The sequence below is a fragment of the Panthera onca genome, chromosome A2 (assembly GCF_046562875.1).
Source record: "Panthera onca isolate mPanOnc1 chromosome A2, mPanOnc1 haplotype 2, whole genome shotgun sequence".
Taxonomy (NCBI): domain Eukaryota; kingdom Metazoa; phylum Chordata; class Mammalia; order Carnivora; family Felidae; genus Panthera; species Panthera onca.
The window spans coordinates 108,569,279-108,597,226 of NC_138340.1; the positions used below are offsets into that span (position 1 = coordinate 108,569,279).

The 27,948-nt window shown below is 35.1% G+C and overlaps 1 long non-coding RNA gene across 1 annotated transcript in view; it reads right to left on the reverse strand.

The window, feature by feature from the left end:
- The window catches only part of LOC132679236 (uncharacterized), a 52,944-nt gene that overhangs the window by 15,568 nt on the left and 9,428 nt on the right, over positions 1-27,948 (reverse strand). Inside the window, exon 4 of the long non-coding RNA XR_013551560.1 lies at positions 17,812-17,883. This is a non-coding gene — a long non-coding RNA (uncharacterized LOC132679236). The remainder of the gene's footprint in view (positions 1-17,811; positions 17,884-27,948) is intronic.

Consider the following 27,948-nt stretch of genomic DNA (forward strand, 5'->3'; position numbering starts at 1 on the left):
AAAATAGAACTACCATATGACTCAGCAATTGTACTACTAGGTATTTATCCAAAGGATACAGGAGTTCTGATTCAAAGGGACTCATGCACCCCAATGTTTATAGCAGTGCTATCGAATAGCCAAAGTATGGAAAGAGCCCAAATGTCCATTGACTGATGAATAAAGATGTGGTGTGTGTATATATATATATACCCACAGCCACACACACACACACACACACACACACACACACACACACGGTAGACTATTACTCGGCGATCAAAAAGAATGCAATCTTGCCATGTGCAAAAATGCGGATAAAACTAGAGCATATTATGCTAAGCAAAATAAGTCATTCAGAGATAGACAATTATCATAATATTTCACTCACATGTGGAATTTAAGATACCAAACAAATGAACATAAGGGATGGAAGCAAAAATAATATAAAAACAGAGAGTGGGACAAACCATAAGAGACTTAAATACAGAGAACAGAGGGTTCCTGGAGGGGTGTTGGGTGGGGTTTGGGCTATATGGGACAGTGGCATTCAGAAGGACCTTTGTTGGGATGAACACTGTGTGTCATACATAACTGATGAATCACTAAATTCTATTCCTGAAATTATTATTTAAAAAATAATAAAAAATAAATGATAGCTTTTGGCATTCTTATCATTACTACTTTTTCTTAAAAATTGTGTTCTTATCTATTTATTCCTTTCTTCTGCTTTATATTATTTTTATGTATTTTCTTGATATGAAGCATACATAATTCAATTTTAAATTTTCTTGTATTTTATTAAATTAATTTATGGGTGAACATTTTATTTTGAGCCTGACTTTGGTCACCTCCCAGAGGTTTTAGTAACACTATTTCTATCTTTGCTTATTTTTGAGGAAATTCTCATTTTCTTCTTGATTTCTATATTATTCCATGAGATAAAATAATTTATTTTAAAATTATTAAGTAGATATCTTTATTGTGATGTTTAAAAAAAAGAATAATGTGGGCTGTATGGCCTCTGATTTTGGCATCTGTAGAGATTTACTCTCCTCTATAGCTTAGTGCCTAGCTAACTTGTGAATTCCCCCACTTTTTGAAAAAAAAGTGTTATATTGTTTCATTTGTATAGTTTATATATATGAGTACAAAGTTAGATAGATATATAGATATATACATTCATATAATCATTTATCTTAAAATTTCATTTATCTTAAATTTATCTTAAAATTTTTTCATTTTATCTTAAAATTTCTTTAGACAATTTTTTTGTTAATGCCTCTTGCAATTTTTAAATCTATTAGACACATTAATGCCTAGGACATATTGATGGAGTGCATCTTTTGGCAAAAGAATTACTTCTGTTTGTTCCATTTCTTTGTTTTCACACTGAAATCTATTTATTTATTTTTATTGTTTTGCCTATTTTCTTTGTTTTTAGTAGTTAAATTACTTCTCATTTCAAAATTAGCTCTGATAGTAACAATAGATATCTGTTGTGTAAATCCACATTATTGGAATAATGTTAAGGTAATCTGTAAGTCTTGATATTTATAATGATTTGACTCTGCTCTTGTTAATTTTGGCTAGTGATGTTAGTGAAATTAATTTAATAACTTATTCTATCAAAATCCAGGATTAAACAACATCAAGCCAATTTCCTCTTTATAGAAACTGCATATTTTTATTCCTCCATTTCTAAATCTTCCTTTACTCCAAGTTTCAGTGCATGTGTATTTTAGGTCCATGTTTTGCTAATGTATTTTACATTAGGAACCAGCTATTACACCTACTTAAGATTTTTCTTACCGTTTATCTGTCACCATATTTAGTCGTATTTATTGGATTTATTGTTAATTTTGGTGGAAATAATCTTCCAATAGTTCTCTTTTGGAAGGACTGTGATTAGGGAAATTTATGAGTGCTGATATTTTATAATGTCTTTATTTTGCTCTATCAATCAATGGTTTCGCTGGATATAAGATTAAGGCTTAAATTCACCATCATGTTCTCTGAACTTGAAAAACTCCTTCTTGTGCTATAGCATCTGCTGTTGAGGAAGAAGTCTGATTCTAATTTGATTCTTACTCTTTTGTAAGAAAGTTTTTTTTTTCAGCTCTTAAAAAGCTTTCACCTTTTCTTTTTATCCTCAGAGTTCTACATTTTTACCATGTATCTCCACATATAGTTCTTTCTTCATTCATGTTAGGATTTTGTTGTATGTATATTTACTTTGAAGATGCAAATATTTGTGAGGAAAATTGTCTTCTATGCTACTCTGATTTTTGGATTTTCTTCATGTATCTGGTGGTTCATTACTGCCTGCTCATGGTCTCAGGTAATAACAGCTGTTCAAATTTTGATAGAACTGTTTGCATGATTAGTTGTGAGAAATGGATAGAATATCCCTGCAGGAGGTGTAATTGTAGTTTGTCTTCTGGATACTAGGCTCCCTCTCCTCTCAAAGAGTGGCTAGTTGCCTGGGATACTGTTCAAATACCTTTGCTAATCCTCTTGATTAGTCAAACCAAGAGACAGAGGAAGGTCCAGTTCTTGTGAAGTTTATAGGCACCCACACAGATCCCCTGGATATCATTCTCTTGCTCACATTTAATTACTTTGATCTATATTTCATGATAGTTTTTCTGTAAGTGTTCTATGCCAATGTTCCCCTGCAGCCTCCCTGTCAGTCTGATTCTACCTGCTTTCTGTTTTACAGAAATCCCTCCTTATTTCTAACCTGCCAGTGGAGGATTGCTGTATATATGCATAGTACTTTGCGAGTCATAGCCTGCACAGCCTGCTTTTGTGTGTTGGGCCAGACAAGCATTGTTTTTATTTTCCAGTGCTGTTGAGATTAATTATCCATTTAAAATAGTTTTTCTTCTCTTTAAAAGGATTTACTCAGGAAGCAAGCCAGAAGTATTTTATTAGTCAGACATCTAACATCTCTTTATTGACATTACCAATTATCTGTTGCTGTCATCTGTGCACCGTAACCTAAAATTCTTTTCTTTTTCTTTTTTTGAGTATTATAGGAAGATCATGACCTGTCATGACTATAAGATTATTATTGCAAGAAATCAGAACATATCATTTTCCCTCTACTGTCTTTTTTTTTTTTCCTTTCTGTATTCTCCAGGCCACAGTTTCTGGGGAAATTTGGAATATGTTGATTCCAAGTAAATGATTGCGTTCTTTTTGCTCTTTCTAAAAATTTAGGATTAGAAGAATATTAACAGAGTTAATTATTCATGAGAAGCAATAAAGGAAACTAATTTATACTTTCTTACTCTTTTCAGAGAGCTGGAGCTTGTCAAACTTTAATGTCTGAAACGGTTGGTTTGACATCAAAGGTTTTACCTGGCTTATGTACTAAAGAAAGTTTGATCCTTACTACAGTGTTTTAGGAAACATAAACATGGCTTTCTAGGTAATTAGAAAGAACTTCAGGAAATAAGATGTGTTCCTTCCTATCCCGTACACTTCCTTTGACATAGAAAAAGAAAAGCTTTTAGAATTTTTTTTCATTTTACATAATGTGACTCCACACAATGAGTTACTGAACTGAACTTCCTCCCTTGCACAGTCCATTATTCTGCAGTACTTTACCTACTAGCCAATCCATCTGGAACTTTATCTAGTCACTTGCCAAAATCCTCCTCCTTTTTAAAGATGTTCTGACCCACCTCTGAGTTTTCATTTCCTCCCACTCTACCCAAGTGATGAGCTCTAACCTCTTACTTCCAGATGTCAAGCCCACCTACTCCCCTGAGATAAAATATGTGCAACAATCTTGCTTCACGGCCAACCATTCACCAAGGTAAAAATGAATTTTCATATCTCCATTTCCAGTGTCAAAAGAACCCATTTTCAACTGGAAAAAATTATATGCCTTTTTCAAACTTATCACCACCTACCAAATATATCAATTTGGATGCAGAGATTATTTTGTTTTAGTCTCAACCATTCTTACAATTCCTTCAGGGCACACACAGACACGTGCAAACACACAGCATATCCTGATAAATTGTATCCAACTTGCCCTTTTCTATATATTAACTTATGGGGGAAAATCATACTATCATGTCTCTAAATTATTTGGAAGCAGAATCTCTCAGATTTTCTCATACATACCTTATATTTTAACTCTCCTTTTTATAATTTCTTATAGTATTGGTTGCTTTCAACATTCATAGAATTATATAATCTTAACTATATAAGGGAACATATAAATTATCTAATATAGCTTCCAACTCCCAGTATGAAAGCTGAAATACATGTAATTTTAGGTGGTTACTATTTTGTGATAAAGTTTGTTCATTGTTCATTCATTTAATCAAGAAATACTTATTGTTTTACTGTGTCCCAAGACTAATCTATTGGCTGGACAAAAGATAATTATCTGCACTTTCAAGGAAATTACATTTTCATGGGAAGAGATAAATAAGTGATAAACATAATAATTAAGTCAATAATATAATGTGAATGTATAATCTAGGATTTTACCTATTTGCAGGTTAATTAGATAGATACCCTGTTACTGGTTCGTGGTTGCTGGCTGAAGACCTGAGATTCCTGGGTCAGAGACAAGGTACTCTTTTATGCACAGCAAGAACATTAGCATATTTGGCATGGGAATTATGCCGATGGGACCAGATGGATGCTGTGCACACAGTAGAGTTGCATCACAACCTCACATCAAAATGGGATATTTCATAACAAGCAGTAAGCAAGTCTTGTCTTTGTCTGAGAGAGAGACATTAACTTCTCTCTCAAGAGAGAGACTTCTCACTTCTCTATCAACACAACTGAGGAATGTCCCAGTTAAGGAGCTATCAGGACTTTTCATTCTTGGTATACCCACCAAGGTGTAGAGAAGCACAAGTGACCCTTGAAGATGATTTCCAAAAAGATGAGAAGTGATAACTATTATGGAATAGAGAATCAAGTAGATCAAGGTCATAACAACAGAGGAGACAAGAAAAGGAGTGGGTCATTTGCAGAGTTGAAGAGGTTGGTGAATGTAGATAATATAGTCTAGATTATGCTGTGGTAATAATTCCAAATCTCAGTGATTTACAGTGACAGATATTTTTGTTTCACTCACTATACATGTCAACAACCAATAACGGGTGGCAGCAGCCCTTGTTTATGACCGTCATCTTTTTTCCTGTACAAAGATTAATGGAGCAAGGACAGTACTTTCTTAGTAATAATATTGATTGAAAGAGAGAACATAGCAAAGCATGACCTACCAAAGCTTCCTTCTCCCTTGGCCTTTCTCATTGGCCAGAACAAGTCAGATGGCCAAGTCTAACCTTACACTAGGGAGAGGAAATGGATGCTGATGACAAAATTTACTACAGTAGTCTTTATCGAGACTACTAATTTTATTGAGAAAGCTAACGTGAGTGTATGGTATAGGGAAATCTAGGCAGAAAGACTGGAAAAATGACTTCAAGTTGACAGTGTGCCTGGGGTGTTGTAAGAATATCAATGAGGGAAAAGCAGAAGGGACCTAATTCCTCTGGGCAAATAGAGAAAGGTCTTATGTAAGCCACTGTAAGGATTCCATGTTATAATTTCAGTAAGATAGGGAATCACTACCATTCCACAACTAAACTGTAAAAGAGAAAGAATAGAAGCAGGAAGGTTTGTTCAGTGCTCTGTCGGTGGTGGCTCAGACCAGGGTGCTAACAGGCACTATGGTGAGGAAATGGTTGCTAGTTATATTTTGAAGGTAACAGCAATAGGATTCTGATGGATCTGATATGGAAGTTGAGGAACGGAGAGAAAGCCATACTCAGAGAGAAGCTCATTCATGTCACACTTGAAAAGTTTCTATTATGAAAGCTTGTGTATGCTCTAAAATTTAAATTTTTGCTAATGTGAATTAATAGTCATATTCTTAATCACCTTCATCTTTAAAATAATTTGACTATTTTTTTTCCTATCAGTTTCTGGAGGCCAGTACTAAAATTGATAGTGCAGAAGAATTTAGAATTGTCATATTTTCCTATTGGATTGATAACTTCATCATTATGAAATGCCTCTCCCTGTGTCTAGAAATACCTCCTGCTTTAAAATCTGTTTTCTCAGGGGTACCTGGGTGGCTCAGTCAGTTGAGCGACCAACTTCAGCTCAGGTCATGATCTCACAGTTTGTGAGTTGGAGCCCTGCGTCGGACTCTGTGCTGACAGCTCAGAATCTGGAGCCTGCTTTGGATTCTGTCTCTGCCTCTCTCTTTGCCCCTCCCCACTCATGCTCTGTCTTTCTCTGTCTCAGAAATAAACATTAAAATTTTTTTAATAAAAAAAATAAAATCTGTTTTCTCAGATATCAATATAACAATATCACCTTCTTTGTGTTTAGAGTGTTCAGGGCACGTGTCCAACATTTTTACTTTTAAACATTCAAGGGCTGTGACTTTTATAGATTATAGTTGACTTTTATTGATTGATTGATATTACAATTTTTTAAATTTTTATTTGTTTTTGAGAGAGAGAGAGAGAGAGAGAGAGAGAGAGAGAGAGAGACAGAGCACTAGTGGGGGAGGGATACAGAGAGAGGGAGACACAGAATACAAAGTAGGCTCACGCTGTCAGCACAGGGCCCGACGTGGGGCTCAACTCACAAACTGTGAGATCATGACCTGAGCCAAAGTCCAACACTCAACTGAGTCACCCAGGTGCCCCACTTAGTTTTTTATCCGGTCCAACAATTTTGTATTCTAACTAGATGAATTCGTTAATTTGTTACATTTAAAGTTTTACTGCTCTATTTGTATATTAATTCAGCATTTTATTATATGTTTTATGTTTTCCTAATAATTTCATTCTTCCCTCTTATTTTTTAACCTATATGTTTTATTATTTTATTTTCCTTCTCTTAGTTTGTTATGTATCCCTTAATTCTTTTCTGATTTATTAGACTGTATTTCAAATTAGTAAATTTACCACTTTCCAGAAATCCAAAGATCTTATTTATTTTAACTCCATTTAACTATCTCCATCTTTATGTTTGTTTGTTTTGGTAACTTATTTTAAGTCTACATATATTTTATGCCTTATAAAGTATTGTTACTATTGCTTTTAAAAGGATCAACATTTACTTATATTTACTCTTATGTTTCATGTTTCTATTGTTTTTATTTTTCATGTCTGATATTATTTATTTGTTACTCTTAGAAAATTTCATTTTTGACTGGACTCAGACATAGAGGTAGAAACTCTCAGAGAGAACAGCCCCTATCTTTTGGCAATCTGTTCCTGGAGTTTTTCTTTGGCCTCCTTCATTCTCCTGGCCAAAAGCTCAGTATATTCTGCAGCCTCTTCTTTATTTTTCTTAATATGCTGTTTCTCCAGAGCAGACTTCTTGATGTATACGTTGGGAGATATGTGGAATAACAACAAAGTGAAACTTGAGCGTTTTCGTTCCGGGTTTCTTACCTTCTTTGTTCAGGTGCTTTTTTACAACATAGTGTCAGACATCATCTTCTTTAGAAAGACCAAAAAGTTTGGGGATTCTGCTAGCCCTTTTGGGTCCCCAGTGATGATGCACAGTAGTATCAATGAGTCAAAGAATATCCTTCTCCCCTTTATTTTAAAATGACCAAGTTGAGAACCCTGAGATTGGCATACACAATGCAACCCTGAACAGAGAGATGCTTTCTTTCTCCAGTCCTCCTTCGTCTACATCATGCATCCTCTTACTCAACAACAGGTGGACACGGCCATGGGTAAGACAACTTGCTTCTTGGGAAGCCTTGTTTGTCACCACCACCACTGATTCACACCATATAACCCTTCCATTCTTCACCCAGATCAGCAGCAGCAATTTCTGTGGCCACACACTTCTCAAGGAAGGTATGAAGTTCATGTTCATAATCCACTTCAATGAATTTCTGGCAGCCAGTAGCTCAGAAGAGATATTCAGCTTCATCCTACAGCAGCCTACTGCCTCCAAGGCACCACTTGGAAGAAGTAATCTTTCTACTGTTTTTCATTCCTGCTTGCATTACTATGTTCAATCATAAGTCATTTTCTGTCAGCCAGAAAAAATCCCATTTAATATTAATTTTAATGATAATTTCTTCCCAAAGCATTTTTCTTGGGATGAAAAGTATATGTACATTTTCTTAATTTGTGAGCTTACTTTTGCTGATTATAGAGTTGTAACTTGCTACTGCTGCTGTTAGAACTCTAAAGATGTCATTCCATTATCCTTTGCTGAAAAGTTGATTCTCAGTCTACAATTGCACCTATACAAGTAATGGAGTCATTTTTCCTGGATGCTTTTAAAATAATCTTTAAATTTTCTAATTCCATCATGAGATGTGGTTTTTATTGCATATATCTTGCTCAGAGTTAAAAATATTTAATTACTAATTTCAATCATTGTATTTATTTAGTTATAGAATTTCCATTAGTTTCTATTTTATAGACTCCCTTCTATAGTGAAATCCCCATTGAATTTCTTGAATATAGTGATAATTCTTTTAATATTCTTATCTGGAAAGTCCTAGAGCTGAGTCATCTATGTGTCTGTTTCTATAATCTGGGATCTTTTTCTCCTGATTTTCAATCATTTGGTTATATCTTCTGGCATGCCTAGTAATTTTTTTTATTGTATGCTAAACCCTTTATATAAAAATTTATAGAGTCTTTCTTTTTTACCAGAGATTTAATTTTTATCTAAAAATAAATTAAAATATGGGTGGGTTAAGTTGTTCCAATTAAAAATTGAAATCATTTTTGTTTATATTCATTTTGTTTATATATGTTTTTGAAGGCTGGCTTATTTCTGGTGTGCTTTTAAACCTAGTAAAGTTCAGGGTCCCTGGGTGGCTTAGTTGGTTAAGCATCTGACTCTTGGTTTTGGCTCAGGTCATGATCTCATGGTTCATGAGTCTGAACCCCACATCAGGCTGTGCATTCAGAGTAGAGAGCCTGCTTGGGATTCTTTCTCTCTCCCCTTCTCTCTGCCCTTCTCTTACAGTTTCTCTCCCTCAAAATAAATAAATAATCTTTAAAAAATAAATAAACCTAGGTCTTTATCCTTGGTGAGGGCCCTTTATCCTTGGTGAAGACTAAATTCCATTTTTTTTTCCTTTGCTGTAACATAATACTGATAAAATGTGTTTCACTTTTTAACTCCTTATCAGATGTTTTCCAATTTTTTTTCTATTAAATCTGGCCCACACAAGAGTAGCTTAGGAGTTAGGAAGTCCCTTAAGGGGAAATTGTACAGAGAATGTTGGTCTCATTTCTCTGTGATTGCCTTTATTCACTGAGATATTGGAATCTCAAATTTTTGCTGTCTTGGTGGTCTTGAATTCCAACTTTTTATCTCTTGAACCCAGTTTGCTTGCTAAAACCTTTAACCTGATATTTTTTGCTAAGCCTTTATACTAATTGCTTTGAGTTACCAAATGTCCCAAGGAAAAAATATCAGTGGCAAATGTATGACATATTTTAATTCATTTTTCTTCTCTCCCAGGTCTCCTTGACTGTTCTCCCATCCCTCCAATTGGCTGTTTTGGTTTTTGTGTTTTGCAGTTTAAATTTTTTTTTCTGTAGTTAACCTAAGCAGCAGTATTACTGTCATGCAATCTACTTTGTTATAGTTAGAAGGAGACATCTATCAAACATTATTTTTATATGTTATAATTTAGAAGTTATATTACAGGTATATGAGTCTTATTATCATGTTAAGGCCAACTTTACTACTTCTCTGACACTTGACTACAAGCAAATTATTACTCACTCTTGGCCTCAGTTTCTTCATATGTAAAATGGATATAACAGATTTCCTACTTCATAGACTTGTGATGAGAAAGTCTAAAAGTGTTGTAGGCAATGTGTTAAGCATAGAGCCTGGTACTTGTGAAGCACAAATACAAGTTACAACTATCAATATTTGTCTGCTTCTGCTCAAAGCTACTCACTCCTCATTGAGCAGAGAGTAGAGATGTTCCATTACTTTTTTTTAAAAAATTTGTTAAGTTTATTTATTTTTGAGAGAGAGACAGAGGGAGAGAGAGAGAGAGAGAAGATGAGGGGCAGACACACACACACACACACACACACACACACACACACACAGAATCGGAAGCAGGACTCAGGCTTGGAGCTGTCAGCACAGTGTCTGATGTGGGGCTCAAACCCACAAACCGCAAGATCATGACCTGAGCTGAAGTCGGAGGCTGAACCGAATGAGTCACCCAGGTGCCCCACATTACTTTTTAAATAAACTCTTGCCAATGCTTTTGCAATTAAAACTTTTTTTTTTAGTAACCAAAACATTATTTAACGATCTGTACAAGAATGAGTTCAGTGATTGCTGTCAAGTTTACTAAACTGAATTTTTTAATTATTCCTTTTAAAATCCGGCTTTTTTCTCTCTGCTATCCTCTGGTAACTCAAGTGTTCTGCAAAATTTTCCTAATAGTACCTGTAGTAATATTGTACCATATATGCTTCTTTGACCGTGTTTGGTGTACGGTTTTGTACTGCTATATACTGAACTTATGTTTGTATTTTCTAACAAAACCTTGTATCCCTAATGGAAACCATGACTGTTGTTATTTTTGATAATATTCCTATGGTCAGAATGCTGAGGGCATTAATGCATTCAATAATTATTTGTTAAATTTCACTGGGGCATGAATTGACAAAAAGGAATTAGAAAAACTAAGACTCCCACTCTAGTTTTAAAAAGGTGAGAAGATACGTAGGGGTCCATGGTTCTTAAAATTCTGATTTCAAGGAAATATTTTCTTTCTGTTCTCTTTGATCACCAGAATATGTAAAATAGGAAGTCTAGTAAAATAATTTGTTGTATATATTTCAAAAGATACAAAATACTTCCAGATTACATATTTATTAATTTCAGAGATCAATTATGGCTTTTAATAGGAAACATTAGCCTGTGCTAACTTTTGAGAGCCTTTGCACTATAAAAATTGCATTAACGTCTTTAGTTACTTGAAAACAACTGATGTCATAGTTTGGTTTTATGATTACAGCTTCCAGGCTCTTTGGTAAGAGAGATATCTCAGAGAAGGCATAAATTGGAAAACCTGTCTTTAAGGGCCTCTTGTCTGACCTGGTCAATGAGATCATTTTAAAGACAAAGCCCGGCTTGTTGAACCAGGAGACATACCTGTAACAGGACTTTGTCTAGCTCTCAGTTCTTTGTCTCACCCTAGTTTTTACAAGCTCCATATAACCACAGGAACATCTTTCTGTATACTTTCTATGCCTGAATTTTATTTAGATCTTCTTTGCTTTCAGATTCTTTCTTCAGAGGACTTAAGTTTGACTTTTCTGCTTAAGTTTCCTCTATAATTCTAATAGCTGACAATATGAATCTTTTGTCAATGTAGTATAATAATTACTTAGAACTCTCTGGAGAAGCTCTTTCTGGTTCCTATGGAATACCTTGGCAACAATAGTCTAGAAGCCAAACTTTCATTGAAAGAAATGAACCCAAGCCTATTCAAGAGAAAAATATAGGGTACCATAAGTAGTGATTAAACATTGTATACTGTTGTTCTAGGAATAGCCTTCAATTTGCATTGACAAAGTCACGATACACAATAGATTTCACTCAGCACCAAGTTGGCTTAGCTTGAAGGAAAAAACAAAACAATGTTATCTGTCAAAGTTGTGGTTAACAAAAATATTCCAATAGTAATAGAGCTTATACAATCTTTAAATGAGGCATTCATAAATTTTATTAGTCAAAATATTGAAAACAATGAAACACCATTCACTAGCCAACATAATGTTCATGATACTGTTATTGAAAATTACGAAAATATTTATTGTCAGTTTTGAATCTCTTTTCCACTGCAATCATTCCAAGAAAGTGCCTCTGTACTCGAGGCTGATGATATCATTATGGATCTCTGAATAATCTGATTACTGGATCAAGTTCTCCTGGAAATCTTCCCAGAATTACCTTGCAACTGTTCTGTAAGCAAGAACATCTAGAAAAGGCAATTAGCTTGCCAGTCTCCATAAGCATTTTAAAGCTGGTATTTAAGAGAGGCCCATGGCTACTTTGATTTTGTAAATTTCACTAGGTGATAATTTCCCAGCCATCAGAATTAATGAAAATTCAGGAAATGTCAAACTTTGGGGAATATAAAATCTCACATAAGAACATTTTAAAAGGATCCAGTAACCTTGCAAAGGGACAAACCAGGCCTTTCTTTATACACATTAGAGGAAGAAGAAAAAGAAGAAGGTTAAGATAGGGACAGTAGGCAAAGCTGGATCGAAAGATTTTGGCAGACGTATCTTGATCTTCCACTGCCCCTAGACATGGATCATTTAATGAACTAATCATTCTCACATGTTCTTTAAGAATGTAATATATGGTATATCTCTTGTAAGATGTGACTGGAAAGGTGTATGGAGGCACAGACAGAGGAAGGAAGAGTGAAACTTGCCAACTTCATCGTCTAAGATGATGTGGATGTGTATCCATGACTCTTCAAAGGGCTTATTCTAGAAGGTGCTGACTATTCTTTAGAGAATTCAGTTCTCACCGCATTATACTTTAGAATCAGCATCTTTAAAGGTGATTGAAATAGTATATTAGAATATTCCCTATAAACAGAAGGAAAAACAACCTTGGATTATATAGATAGAATTCTTCTTTTCCCATAAGAAATGCATGGCTCACTTAGCTAAAGACAGAAACATTCTCCTTTGTAGTCATTAGGTTTAAGGCTTTTTTGAACTCTTCTAGATAAAGTAGCTATAACTTCCAAGATCATCTCTGTGTACCTGGGGTAATTGTTTGTATAGCCCTCACTTTTCTCTGTGTTTTCAATGAGAAAATAACAAATCCTGTGCACAGATAAGTGAAGGGCTGATAAGCCATGGTGCTTTGTATAGATTACCTTTTGGAAGACAGTGAGATCATTTGTGTCATTGCCTACATCTGTCGGTACTCCATGACGAATGGGTTTCAATACGTTGGCTCAGGATCACAGCCTAAAATAAAAGACTGTGAATCAGAATCAGGGCAATGGGGGCTCCCTCTCTCTCTCTATTTTTAAGTAGGGCTGTCCTCTGGAAGCACTTTTCCATCCCTAATGTGCTTGTGCTTTTACCCACCAAACTTAAAATGGGTATTTTCCATGTCCATTTCCTGCATATTTTTTTTGTTGTTCCAAAGTATTTTTTTCTGCCTCTCATGTTAGTATATACATCTATTTTAAAAATACCTCATTGTGCTCTAGTACATATATTAAAATAGAAAATAAAAGAAGATTAAATGTATAAAAGGAAAAGTCAGCAATCAAGAGCCTAACACACACACACACACACACACACACACACGCATAGGCACACATATACACACACATACACACACAGCAGGTGGGTTAAAAGGTCACAAAGGAAAAGAATATGAGTTTCTGGAAAGGGTTTAAATATAAACAGCCCTTGACCTTGGGTTCAAATATAGAGTGAATAGAATGGTTGGACATATTTATTAAGGCAGACAATTTGAAAAACTTAATCCTTGGCTAAACTAAAAAACATCCAAGGAAGGCAGTATTTGAATGTCTACCCTCAAGTCCAAGAGGAGGAATCTCTAGGGATTTTTTGGAGAGAAGAAACTCTATTACAACATTTTCCTGGCCTGAAAGCCCACTTAGGAGGAAGTGAGCAGAACCCAGCCCCAAGGCCAAATTTCAGGCTCAAGTGGATGGACTGCCAGGACATCCTACACACCGGACAAAAGCAGTGAAGCCAAGACAGCCCACATTCCCATGCTTTTAAAAAACGGGGAACCTCAAGGGGGTGCTTGATTTATGTGGAATAACTGGCCTGCCCAAATACATTTCAGAATTAAAACTTTTTCCAACACTCTCACCTGGGATTGAGGACTCTGGAAAATGGTGGTGGAAGAAGGAAATAGATTAAATTGCTCTTTGGCCAATGCACTGAGACTCTTGGAAGAGAGCCTAAGGCTGGGAAAATAACAATAGCCAGTGGCTATTGAGCACTTATTGTGTGCCATGCCAGAAAAGTTTTTTGTTTGTTTTTTTTTTGTTTGTTTTAAATGTTTATTTATTTATTTATTTATTTATTTATTTATTTTTTATTTATTTATTTTGAGAAAAAGAGAGGCAGAGAAAGAGAGAGAGAGAGAGAGAGTCCCAAGCTGCACTGACAGTGCAGAGCCTGGTGCAGGGCTTGATCCCATGAACCCTGAAATCATGCCCTGAGATGAAATCAAGAGTTGGCTGCTTAACCGACTGAGCCACCCAGGCACCACTATGCCATAATAGTTTTACATGTAGAATCCCCTCCTATCCTCACAAAATTCCTACAAGTCATATGCAATTATTACTTCAGTCTCTACAGATGAGGAAGCTGGAGCCTAGACTGGCTATTTAATCTATGAATGCACTATTTACATGAGATGAACACCTAGTAAATGGGAGAGACAGGAATTAAACCCAGGTTTGACTGGCTTAGGGTCTGCATTCTTGATAACCAATTGCTTTCAAAAAATAACCAATTGCTTTCCGCTGTAAGGAAGATGCCATGAGTTAGGAAGCAAACCCAATATCCATATAATTTGTATGATTCTCTACTCAGATTAATGAATCTCACAAGTAAGAGAAGTCTTTCAAGCAGACTTCCAAAGAAGACTGTTTAGAATTCATCTATAGAATGATAAGAATTTAAGGGACCAACTGATACAAGGTACAATTTGCATATTTACTCAGGCTCTAAAATTTGGAACCTCAATGAATTGGTGCCAGTCCTTTGCCAACTGCTGTCCATCTAATTTACTGATCTTAAAATTATGTAAAGTAAAATTTCAAATTAAGGGATTAAAAGATGTTTCCTATGCTATTGCTATACACATTCACAAAAATTCTCTTAATCTAATGACTAACTCAGTGGTTAGCATAAAATATGCATTCAAAAAGTATTTTTAAAATAACGAGGTAGGTAGTATTTCCCTCATTTTACAGATGTGACAACTGACACTCCAAGAAAACTTACCAATGACCACAAGTCCTCATGTAGGATTCAAATTTAGTTTTTCTAACTTCAAAACCCATATATTTGGTACAATATCAAAAGCCACAAAATTACAACATTATGTTGTTATAGAAATGAATAAAGTGAGTGGAAAGGAGATTACAATTGTGCAAGGTCTTAAAAAGTGAGCAAAACCTTTCATGGAATGAAAATTAATTGTGTATAGGAATGTGGAAGAGAGTGGAGGGAAATATTCTTGGCCACTGCTTCCAAATTTGTTCATTTCATAGCACATATACTATTTTTACAGCACACTGTGGGAAATGAGGAAGTAATTCTCAGTTGGAGGCAACTTCCCTGAGTGCTCTGGCCAGTCCTGACTCTGACCAGCCACCCTGTGAGTTGAAAGGATCTATATCTTACCACACCTTTAATCCACTGGCTGCATGCAAATATTCTGGATTTATCAGTTGAGAAGCTTAGTTCTGGGAATATAAAAATTGCATGCAAAAATGTAGATATGAGAAAATGCATGAAATATTTTTGAAGCCTTGAGAAGTTCAGGCTGGTTTAGGAGATAAGACAGAAGATGGTATTGGAGAAGTTGTTCAAGAGTCAGGTTATAAAGTTTCTTAAATGTCATGTACTGAGATTGCAAAGTTATAATAAATATGCAAAACAAACAGAACCCCAAAAGTCCCAAACCTAAAATAGTACAATAATGGAAAAAAGGATTCTCCTGTTTTAATTTTTGTCTTAAATATCATTTTACATATTTGAAACTGTATTTATAGCTCAGAGATTCTTGCTGTGATTCAGTAAGTGTATTAGACAAAACATCTTTCAGAGATCAACTATTAAAGCTGAGTGAAATGAAACAAACTAAAAAAAGAACTGTTTAAAATTATTTTCCAATAACTAAGGCAACCAGAAATCGAGGAACCAAATTCCTGAAAAGAAAGCTAATGCATTAAAATGAACCCTCCATTTGTCTCTACGTTTTCACCTTGACTGCCAATTCCTAGCCCTGAACATAGAAAATGATCACAAAACAGCAGCCTAGAAACTCTTGGAAGACAAAACAATTGGACCTAGCGTTATTAGAAGAGGTATAATTTGAAGAAACCCCTATCAAGGGACTTTAGGAAAGTGACTCTGACAGTCTATATATAATTTCTACCCCAAGGACTCACCGATTCTGTTACAGAAAAACTCTGAGATGCTGCTCAGAAGCTAACTAGTTTAGCTGAGATTGTGAAAATCTCCTGATGCTGGAGAGACAAAAAGCAGCGTTCAGCTCCCCCAAATAAGAATGATCCCATTTAAACACTTAAGACTTTTTTACATTGAGATTCCTGCAAGGGTTGCATACAAGGAGTAAGAACCAACTAAAAATAGACCAGTTTTGCCTAGATGGAAGTGATCTGCCTATACTCAAATTGGATTGGAAAAACAAACACACTAAATCTTCTCTGGAGGAAGATGTCTAAAGCCTTTATACTTTTTTTTCTACGTATTTTCCAAAACTTACAAAATATGTCCAGAACAGCAATCAAGTAACCAGAACAAAGAAAAGACATATAGATTCTTAAATAATGGAGATTAATATATTTAGTAAAATAGATTACAATTTGAAAAACCTCACCAAACAGCAACAGTATTTAAAAGAGAAATCAAATATAAAGCTTAGATAATTGAAATTGAGTATTAAAAGATGGGTTTAATGCCAACTTAAGAATTGCAGAAGACAGTATCAGTGATTAGATTATAGATTAGTAGAAAATAATTCAGAATGAAGCATAAATATAAGGATGGAAAACACACAAATCTAAGAAGTATACAGATAAACAATTATAATTAAATTTTTGCAATATTGTTGAATTTACGCTCTATATGGATGAATTACATTTATATACTAGCTATAGACATTCAGAAAATAAAAGTTGAGGGCGCCTGGGTGGCGCAGTCGGTTAAGCGTCCGACTTCAGCCAGGTCACGATCTCGCGGTCCGTGAGTTCGAGCCCCACGTCAGGCTCTGGGCTGGTGGCTCGGAGCCTGGAGCCTGTTTCCGATTCTGTGCCTCCCTCTCTCTGCCCCTCCCCCGTTCATGCTCTGTCTCTCTCTGTCCCAAAAATAAATAATAAAAAAAGTTGGAAAAAAATAAAAAAAAAATAAAGAAAATAAAAGTTGAAAGAAAAATCAATAATAATATAGCTTGAAAGTCACCAAATACCTAGGAATAAATATAATGAAAACTGTAATACCTCAACACAGTAATCTATAAATTGTTACAAAAGAAATCAAAGAAAACCTTAATAAATGGAAAAAAAAAAAACACTATGGCCAGAGATTGGAGTATTCCATATTCTTAAAATGCCAATTCTCTCTAAATTTATCTATAGCTTCAATACAATTTCAGTTAAACTCTCAACTTTTTTTTTAAATGACCTTGAGGGATGCGGAACCCTTATAAACCACTTAGTGGGAATATACATTTTTATAACTATTTTGGTAAACTGACAGTATCTCTAAAGCTTTGTGCATGCATACCTTATAACCCAGCAATTCCACTTCTAGCTATGTAATCAAGGGAAACACATATCATTGTACACTAAAAGCAGGTGTGAGAATATTCACAGCCGTATTAGTCACAATAGAAAACAGGAAACAAAACTCCATCAATAATATTTGTACATCTGTACGATGTGATGATATACAGAAATAATAAAGAAGAACTCTACTGCTGTATTTAACAACTAGGTGAACCTCCCTGTGGGATGATTCAGAGAAACCAGACATGAAAGAATACCTGTATTTGGTGATGGGGATGAGGAAGTGCACTTGTGATGAGCAACGGCTGTTGTTTGGAAGTGTTGACTCACTATATTGTACACCTGAAACAAATATAACACTGTTAACCACACCGGAATTTAAAATTAAATAAACAAAAGCAATAAAAAAAGAATACCTATATTTTATAACTTCATTTGTTTAAAGTTTAAAACTGGCAAAATGAATCTAGTTGATAAAAGAGGATATTGGTTAATATCTGAGGGCATTTTAACTGGTAGACTGTTAGTAGAGAGGCTTTTGAATGTTCTATATCTTCTATATGTTCTATTTTTTCATCTGTTTTTTAGTTACATAAAACTATGTTCCCTGTGCAAAAATGTATTAAACTCTGCATTTCAAATGTGTATACTTTATGCACATTATATTTCAATAAAAAGTAAAAATATCTTTATGCAAATTATAAATGTCCTTTATATATTTTATTATACATCCATTAAAACCTTTTGGTGATTGTACTGCCATCACTCCAAAGTAAGCTGTATAAGGGTGTCCTGTCTTGGGTTTCAGCCACCTACTCACATCTCTCTCTCTCCCCTTCCTTGATCCTCACAGGCCGTAAAAACCTGAAAAAATAAGTTCAATTCTTGGGCTCCTGTTTTTACATATGTAAAATATAAAGATTGGGTTACATTACTTCAAACTTTCTTTCATTTTATTGGACCTCCCTTTATATCCCTTTCACTCTAGTCTTCCTCACATATAGTTTTCATTACTCCCCTGAACAAATTCTGACAGTATCTTCATCAATAAATTTAAAAATTTCTGCTTGGCTTGGAAGGCAAAATTTTGGCCTGTCCATTCCTCTCTCCTATCTTACTTGTCCAAAATCCTTAATGCCCCATGAGTTCTATATATTATATTCTGTTGTATCTTCTTTTTCTTCCTCTCTCTTTGATGTTTGCTAGTTGTTCAAGTCCCCATTCAAGCCTTCTTTCTCCAACCAACATCATCTTACTATTCTAGCTCTCCTTGATATGCCTATTTTCAAATATTTTGCACATAGTGTGGAGTAATCTTCTGTTGTCATCCATTTGCCTTACCTGTGACTGCTCTGTTTTCCCAAGGAAGAATCAGCTCTTTAAGGAGAAGAAGGCCATCCCACTAATTTGGCATGTGCAGTCTCCTGATGTACAAGTACGTTTGCCAGTTTTATTAAGATATACTTGACACACAGCACTGTATAAGTTTAGAGTGTACAGCATAATTATTTGACTTACATATAATGTGAAATGACTATCACAATAAGTTTAGTTTATACCTACCACTTCATACAAGTGCAAAAAAATTCCAAGAAACAAAACTATACACACACACACACACACACACACACACACACATATGACATTATATATACATTACATCCCTAGTACTTATAACTGGAAATTTGTGCCTTTAAAAAAATATTTTTATTTATTTTTGAGAGAGAGAGAGACAGAGCACAAGTGGGGGATGGGCAGAGAGAGAGACAGAGACAGAGACAGAGACAGAGAGACAGAGAGAGAGTCTGAAGCAGGCTCCAGGCTGTGAGCTGTCAGCACAGAGCCTAGAGCAATGCTCAAAATCGTGAACCCTGAGTTCATGACCTGAGCTGAAGTCGGACACTTAACGGGCTGATCCACCCAGGCACTCTGGAAGTTTGTGCCTTTTAATCACCTTCATCCAATTCCACTATCCCTATCTTCTTATCTGTTTGTGATCCATCTGCTCTAATACACTGTCAGATTCTGAAGGCCAGGCTTCTAATTGTGTTATTTATTTACTCACAATTTGAGCCTAATGTCCTGCACAAAGAAAACCTTCAGTATATACTTACTGATTTTTTTCCTGGTTCTTTCAAAGAAACAGGACATTATAGTATTAGAAACTAATACCATGAATGTTTCCTGTACTCAAATGCTTTCATGGTATCACACTCTCTACATAAAATTGGAAGAACTTATTATGGACCACGACCCCTGTGGAACCTTGCCCTTGCCTAATTTTCTGGCATTCCCCACCTCCTCTGCACCTTCTCAGCCTTCATCCTTCCTCTTCCCTCTCCCCATAACAGAATGCCTAACTTTTTACATATTTTAAATCTTTCTTCAAATGTTACCTTCTTCGAGAAATCATTATTCATCCTACCATGCCCTATGCAATATTTTCTTTTGTTTTTCTCTGTAACTTAACCTAGTCCAACCCCAAATGTAAACTACTTGAAGGCAGGAACTTTGAGTTTCTTATTTTTTGTATTATCTCTATACCTTGCAAATATAATGTGGTCAATATCTATGAACTGAGTAAATATATACAGAAATGAACAAGTGGAGTAAACACTGACAACACTGATTGAAAAAGAGTCTAATCCAAAGTAATAGGTTCAGACTGAATTGAAAACATAGGTTCAGATCCTGAGGGACAAAGAAATATATCAACTATATGAGAAGAAGATACAACCACAGAATTTGTGGTTATAATTAATAAAAATGGGGTGAATATGAGTTGTGGGCAAATCGTTCTTACGAAATGATCGGAGAAGTGATAGTATTTTAAAACTTCTCAATTCAGCCTGAGTTGAATATTGAGCAATATAGTAAATAATGAATAAAGTTGATTATCTATGTCTGATTTTATTATAAAAAGCAGTGCATCTGGGAGCCAGATGACTTTAGAATCACATTATAGACAATAACTCTTTAATTCTTCAATATAGGTGGAGACAGGAATCATTATCCCATTTAGCAGACTTTAAAAGTTGAGGTAGTAAAAACAATTGGTTTGTCTAACATTTCAACATTTATTTGAGAGTGTCATGTTGAATTTCAGTTCAGAGCCACATGTTTGTTCCTGCATTTACCATATAATTTATTACATAATTTACATTATGAACATAAATTTCAACATAGTGAGAGGTGCATCGCACTCCGCACTCTACAATAGATTTCCCTTCTGTAATCATCCAATTATGGGTAACCAGAAAGGCAATGAATACAGCACTGGATATTAAATGTGGACATATCCCCCATTAACTTATTCAAAAAGTGAGGTTAGGAGCTGGTTCAGGTTCAAGAGTGGCTGACTTATGGAAACACATGGATTCAAGCCCAAATTAGAATCCTAAAGGAAGTATAATACACTATGAAACAGAGTAAGTTGGTTTGTGGTGGCAAAGTCATAGCATGTACCAATTTGGTGACTCCTGACAAATCACATAGAAGCATTTTTTTAATTCAAAATATAATATATGTATTGTATATACTTATATAAAATATAAATACTATTAGTGATATATAATCATTTTTCTTCTTGTGGGCCACTTCACATAGATTTATCCTTTATTTTTATTTATTTTTTTATTCATGGATATTCAAAATTCCACTCTCCTCCTCCCTGCCGCCCAAGAAAGTTCCAGCCTCAGAGTTGTTAAAGTAAAAACAATTGTTGTTAAAACGGAAAATAGAGGCAATTTGTATCATTGGCCCACCACAGTTTGGCTCAAATCTTCCTGTCTCTGCTCTTGTGAGAATGAAGCCAGACCACACACTGAGGCTGAATTACAACACTTCAAAAAGAAGAAAAACACTAATGGAAAAAGTCAAATGGATTTCCAAATTGGAGGTGGTAGACAGTGCAGAAACCTCTTAGCACAGCTCTTACAAGGGCTGAACTCTGAATCTGAGGCCCCAACACGCAATCATGAACTTGCATTCCCATGCTTCTGTGGATGTAGGACAGGAAACGTCCATTCCACGGCACATTGTACTAGTCCATCTGCTTGAGGGGAAATGCATTTTTAGAGCCTTTTATCTCAGTCCCCACTTTTTGTAAATGGATCCTTTCATTTGTGAAACTAAAAAATTAGAGCTGCATGGAATATTTTCTTCCAAAATAAAACTACTTCAGCAAGTGAATGAATAAATTAAGAAACGAATCATAAAAAAGAAGACCTTAAGTTGCTAGTGACAGAGAAACATAACTTCTGCTATCTTTGGCACAAAGCAGCATCCTAAGTTTTACAATCCAAGTAAGTGTTGATAAATTGTGGGAAGGGGAGGGGTGAAGATGTGTTTTAGGGACAACTCAGAAAAGGTACTTGATTCTGGAATATTCTCCATCTCTTATCTCGAGCATAGGCACTTAGGATACAGTTGTGAACAGAAGAAAATACTGTCCCTTTCTTCAGAAATACAAATCTAAATTTAAAAACGGCCACACAGAGGCAGACACAAGATTAGAATTTCTGTGAGCACTGGAACAGAGACATAACATGTTAATGTGGGGTCATACTAAAAATGTATGAATTGACTAGAAAAACAGGGGAGGCTTTCCTAAAGAAATATGACAGAGTTGACCTCTACTGTGTGCAAATCAGTCTCAGCATCATGAGGGAAGTTTGTATCCTGAACACAGCCAGGATGACAAGGCTTCACAACACTATCATTTGGTTAGACCTGGGAAGGTTAGGGTCATTTGGCCAGACATAAATGTTTCCATGGCTCTTTCAAAAATGTTATGCAAACTTCTGAAAATTTGGATGTCTTGTGGCATTTAAGGAGTCCTTTGGGGAATAGAACAAATAGGAGCTTCAGAGATGCTTTAAATCTAGTCAGAAGAAATAAAAGGGAAAAGTAGAAGAAAGAAGTCATAGGAAAGATACGGACATTTTTAAGTGCCAGGTAGAAACTAGACGTTGTATGTAAGTTATCTCCTTTAATCTTCCCCCAATACTATGGCCATTCAGTGTAGCTATCTCCATTTTACAGATGTGGAAATTGAGCTTCCAAGAGTTGGGTTATTTATGGACTATGACAAATCTAGATAATATTCTAGGATTTGAACACAGGACTCTGACTTCAGACCCATGCTCTTATTTTTTTTTTCATGTACAATATTTCCTCTCTAGAGAAATCTTAGTAGGTCTTAGGAATGGATAATATGTGTTAATATAAACTCTGTTTCTAATCCAATTTAAATAAAGGAGAATGCTGCTGAGAATTCCATCCGATTGCATTATCCCAAGAGAGAAATTGCAGAGATTTGCCTTCACTCTGTGTGTGATTGATAAACATCATCTCTGTCAACCTAGTCATCCCTGAATTTCCTCTTGTAAAAATTGATTGTGTCCTTCCCTACCTTCAGAGACAGGCTCATAACCGAGGCTGGATTAATAACACATTTCTATCTGCCACACATAGTATTTGTCAGTGTGGCAGACATTAGAGCTTGATTTCCCAAATACTTGAATATAATCCATTTCTCCTCTTCCCAATTTTATCAAAGAGGTTGGAAAGATAAAATAATCAATTTCCCAGAATCCCGTGTGGCTAACAGTGGCCATGTGGCACTTTCTGGCCAATGAGGTACAAGTTTGCTGAATAGTACTTGGGGATAGATTTTGCTTCCCCCATAAGAATAAGCAGAAACAGTTGGCTTGTCCTTTTGCCAGTTTGTTCTCTTACCAGCCTAAATTCAGATGTAGTACCTGAGATGCAGCGCCCCTTCTGTAACCACAATGCAATAAGCATGAACACCTAAGCCAACATCAAATATACTGGACCAGAAAAATGGAAAGAGCTTGGGTTTTGAGCCACTTTTCTGGCTATAGGCTGTTTCCCTTAGTTTTGATAATGGAGGAAAAATAATTTTCCACTTGTTTGAGCCAATATTATGAAGTTATCTTCTGTTTTACTGACAAAGCACTCCTGACAGATAAAGTCAGATTCACGTAGGTAAACCAGCCAAGTCAATTAAAACCCTTTCTCAAGTTTTTTTCTTTTTTATTTGAGCAAGAAGAGTGATATTCTTTTTAATGTTTTATCTGAAAAAGTGATCACATTCCTTATAGTTGTTGCCCCCCACCAAAACAGGATTAACCCCCAACAAAATTTAGTAAGGATGTTTAGATTGATGATGCCTCATACACACCAGGAGGAAATAAAAAAATAAGGGATAAATCAGTTGTACTATACCTATACAAAAACTATAAAACATTACTGGAATAAATGAAAGAATACACCTAAATAAAAGAAGAGATATACATTGAACAGGGGTTGGAGAACTCACATTTTAAATATGTAAATTATTTTCACATTAATTTATAGATTCAAAAAAATTACAACCAAAATCTCAGGAGGCTTTTTTTGTAGAAAGTGTCAAACTGATTACAAACTTTATACAGAAATGACACAGAATAGTCAATACAGCTTTTAAAAACAATGAAATAGTTGAAAGATTAACACTTGATTTCAAGACTTATTAAAGTTATACTGATCAAGACAGTATGGCACTGGCATCAAATAAACAAATAGATTAATTAAATACAATAAAGACTCCAGAAATAGAACCACACATATAAGAACAATTGATTTTGGCAAACGTGCAATGAGAATTCAATGTAAAAAGCAAACACAAATGGTGCTGGAACAATGGGCTATCATTATGCAAAATGTAGATGTTGTTCCATACCTTGCCTCATATATATGAATTAACACTAAATGGATCATAGACCTGAAAGTGGACCCAAAAATATAGAACTATGAGAAGAATACATAGAAGAAAAGGGTTAACCAAAGATTTTGTAGATATGACACTAACAGAGTGGATGGCTGATAGTATTTCATCGTGATTTTAATTTTCATTTCCCTAATGATGTGATGTTCAGTATTATTTCTTGGGCTTGTTATTTTTATGTCTTCTTCAGTAAACTGTTCAAATCGTCAGCCCATTTTTAATGTTTTGTCTCACTGAGTTATTATGTTATTTATCTATTCTGACTTCAAGACATTTATCAGGGCAGCCTGGGTGGCTCTGTCGGCTAAGCATCAGACTCTTGATTTTGGCTCGTCATGATGTCATGGTTCGTGACTTTGAGCTCCACATCAGGCTCTGGGCTGACAGTACAGAGCCTGGTGGGGATTCTCTGTCTCCCTTTCTCTGCCTCTCCCCTGCGCAAGTTCTCTCTCTCTCTCAATAGCAAATAAATAATAACTTAAAAAATTATCAGATCATTGTTTTGTAAATATTTTTCCCAGTTTGTGGCTTGCTTCTTCCTTTTTTAAAAATAGTTTTCTTCTAAAAATAAAAGTTTTTAATTTGATGTTCATGGGGTGATTTTTTTTTATATATTAGCTTTATATGCCCTAAGACATCTTTAACCCAAGGCTATGATTTTCTACTATGTTTTCTTCTAGCAGATGTATAGTTTTAGGTCTTAAATTTAGGTCTCTAATCGTCCTGAAGGGTGACTTGAGGGTTCAGGTTTATCTATTTTTTTCTGCATGGATATTCAGTTGTTCCACCATCCATTGTTGAAAAGTCTGTCCTTCACCCATTGTCTTATTTTGACAGTCTGACAAACATTTATTGGTCATACATGCATGTCTAGACTCCCTAGTCTGTTTCACTGGCCTATTTGGATATCCTTAACACCAATATTACAATGTCTTGATTATTATAGCTTTATTAAATTCTTGAATTCTGGTAATTTGTTAACTTGAGCTTTACACCTAGTTCAAAATTGACTAGTGTACTCTATGTCCTTTGAATTGCCATATAAGTTTTAGGGCAGCTTGTACAATCTTTCTAAAGAAAAGGCTCTCCCTTTTCACAGTTCCCTTTTCTTTCTTGTCCAGAGACCTTGGCCTCCTCAAACTCTGATTTCTATCTTTTTAAATCCACAAATCCATGAGGCTACCAGGCTTCCTTTGGGCTCATCCTCCTACCCTGCGGCCTGGAAACTGCTTCCAGGAAGCACACTGGAGCATTTATAGGGCTGACCTTGTTTGTTTCCCTTCTCTCTGTGATCCCAGGACTCTGCCTTTGTTGTTCAATGTCTGGAAAGAGTTGTTGCAAATATTTTGTCCAGTTAGATGTTTACATTCAGAAGGCAATGGTTGTAGCAGTTAATCCTTCCTGGACAGAAGCAGAATTCCTGACAGTCATTTTAATTGTAGCCTTTCTAGTTGATGTGTAGTAATATCTTACAGTGGTTTTATAGGACTCCTGATTTTGAGCAAGTTGTCATGGGCTTCTTGGTCTTCCATATATAGCTTCTCTTATGAAAAGCTTATCAAATATGTTATTCATTTAAATGAAGTTATTTATCTTATTTTATTCATTTAAATGCAGTTGCTTATCTTATTTTATTCATTTAAATGAAGTTGTTTTCTTGTAGGAATTATTAAAAACATTTTTTAATGCTTATTTATTTTTGAGAGAGAGAAATAAACAGAGCACAAGCCAGGGGAGGGGCAGAAAGAGGGAGACACAGAATCTGAAGCAGGGTCTAGGCTCTGAGCTGTCAGCAAAGAGCCCAATGCAGGGTTCAAACCCACGAACTGTGAGATCACGACCTTAGCCCAAGCCAGATGCTTAACCAACTGAGCCAGGTAGGCTCAGTTGTAGGAATTCTTATAGATTCTAGAAGCCAGTCTTCTATCAGAAATGTGCATTGGGAATATTTTCTCCAGGTCTTTGTCTTTCTTAAACATGTCTTTTGTAGGGCATAAATTTTTAATTTCAATAAAGTCCAATTATTGATTTTTTTCCTTTTATGATTCATACTTTTTGACCTTTGTCTACCCGATGTACAGAGATTTTTTCCTATCTCATTTTTCTAACACTTTTGTAGTTTTAAGTTCTACAATATGTCTAGGATCCATCTGAAATTAATTTTGCATGAATAGTGTCAGGTAAGGGTTGAGACATATATTTTTTCAAATGGATATCTAGTTGTACCAGCACATTTGTTGGAAAGAAGAAATTTTCCCACCTAACTATCTTTGCATATTTGTTAATGATGATTACCCATATATGCGTGTGTGTTCATTTGGGGCACTCTGTTTTTTTCTCCCTTGATTTATATATATATTTATATTTGAAGTCATATAAAATAAGTCCTCCACCTTTGCTCTTTTTCAAAATTATTTTGGCTTTTTAAAAAGATAAAAAATACACAGGAGCAAACCTGACGTTGTGTTCAATGACCAAGAAGAAAAAATTTAAGAAAAAAATTAAATAATTATAGTATTGAATTTTAATCCACAAAATAGAATATTCATATATTTATACTAATATAAATAAAAAAATTTTAAAATATAAATATATGGGGGTGAAAGAGTACCTCTTCTATTCAGAAAATTTCTCAATAATAAATATAGAAGTAATGAGGGAAATTCTATAAGTTTTGCTATAAATTGGTGTTCAATTGTATCGTCTATGAAGGTGGTCATGTGGTATTCTCTTAATTTGTGAATGTGCTGAATTAAACTGATGGTTATTAATGGTAAAATCAATAATAATTATTATTATATTACTGGTTATAGGCAACATTTTCCTGTTTCTTCATATGTCTGCTCGTTTTTATTGGGTGTTGGACATTTGTTAATTTTATATTGTTGAGTAGCATAGTTCTTTAAAAATTCTTTCAAAGGCTGTTGGACTTTGGTCTCCCATATAGTTAAGTTATTTATCTTGAGGCTTGCTTTTAAGTTTTATTAGCAAGTCCATGGTAGTTTTACTCTAGAAAAAAATTTTTTTCTCCTATTATGTCTGGCCATCTCTCCTGATTGTCCTGAGTGTTCAACGTTATCTCTCTATTCTGGCTGGCTAAAACACAAAAGTATTTCAGAACTACGCAAACTCTGCATATTTTTTAGTTATATATCTCTGGTATTTCTTTTCTTGGAAAAGTAGATATTTTTCTATGCATGTGGAACTTAGAATTCAGCAACAGATCGCAGGGTATTCTATATAGACTTTTGGAACTCTTTCCCTGTATACCTTCTTCTTTTCTTATACTCCCCTCCTCAGCCTCCAGCTGCCTTTACCTCCCTGAAATTTGATCTTTGCCTCTTTATTTTTTTTAAATGTTTTTAATGTTTATTTTTGAGAGAGACAGAAAGAGAAAGAGAGAGAGAGAGAGAGAGAGAGAGAGAGAGAGAGAGCAAGCAGGAGAGGGCCAGAAAGGGAGGAAGACACAGAATCCAAAGCAGGCTGCAGGCTCTGAGCTGTCAGCACAGAGCCCCATGTGGTGTTCAAACTCAGGAGCTGAACTGCAAGATCATGACCTGAACCTATTCAGATGCTCAACCAACTGAGCTACCCAGGTGCCCCA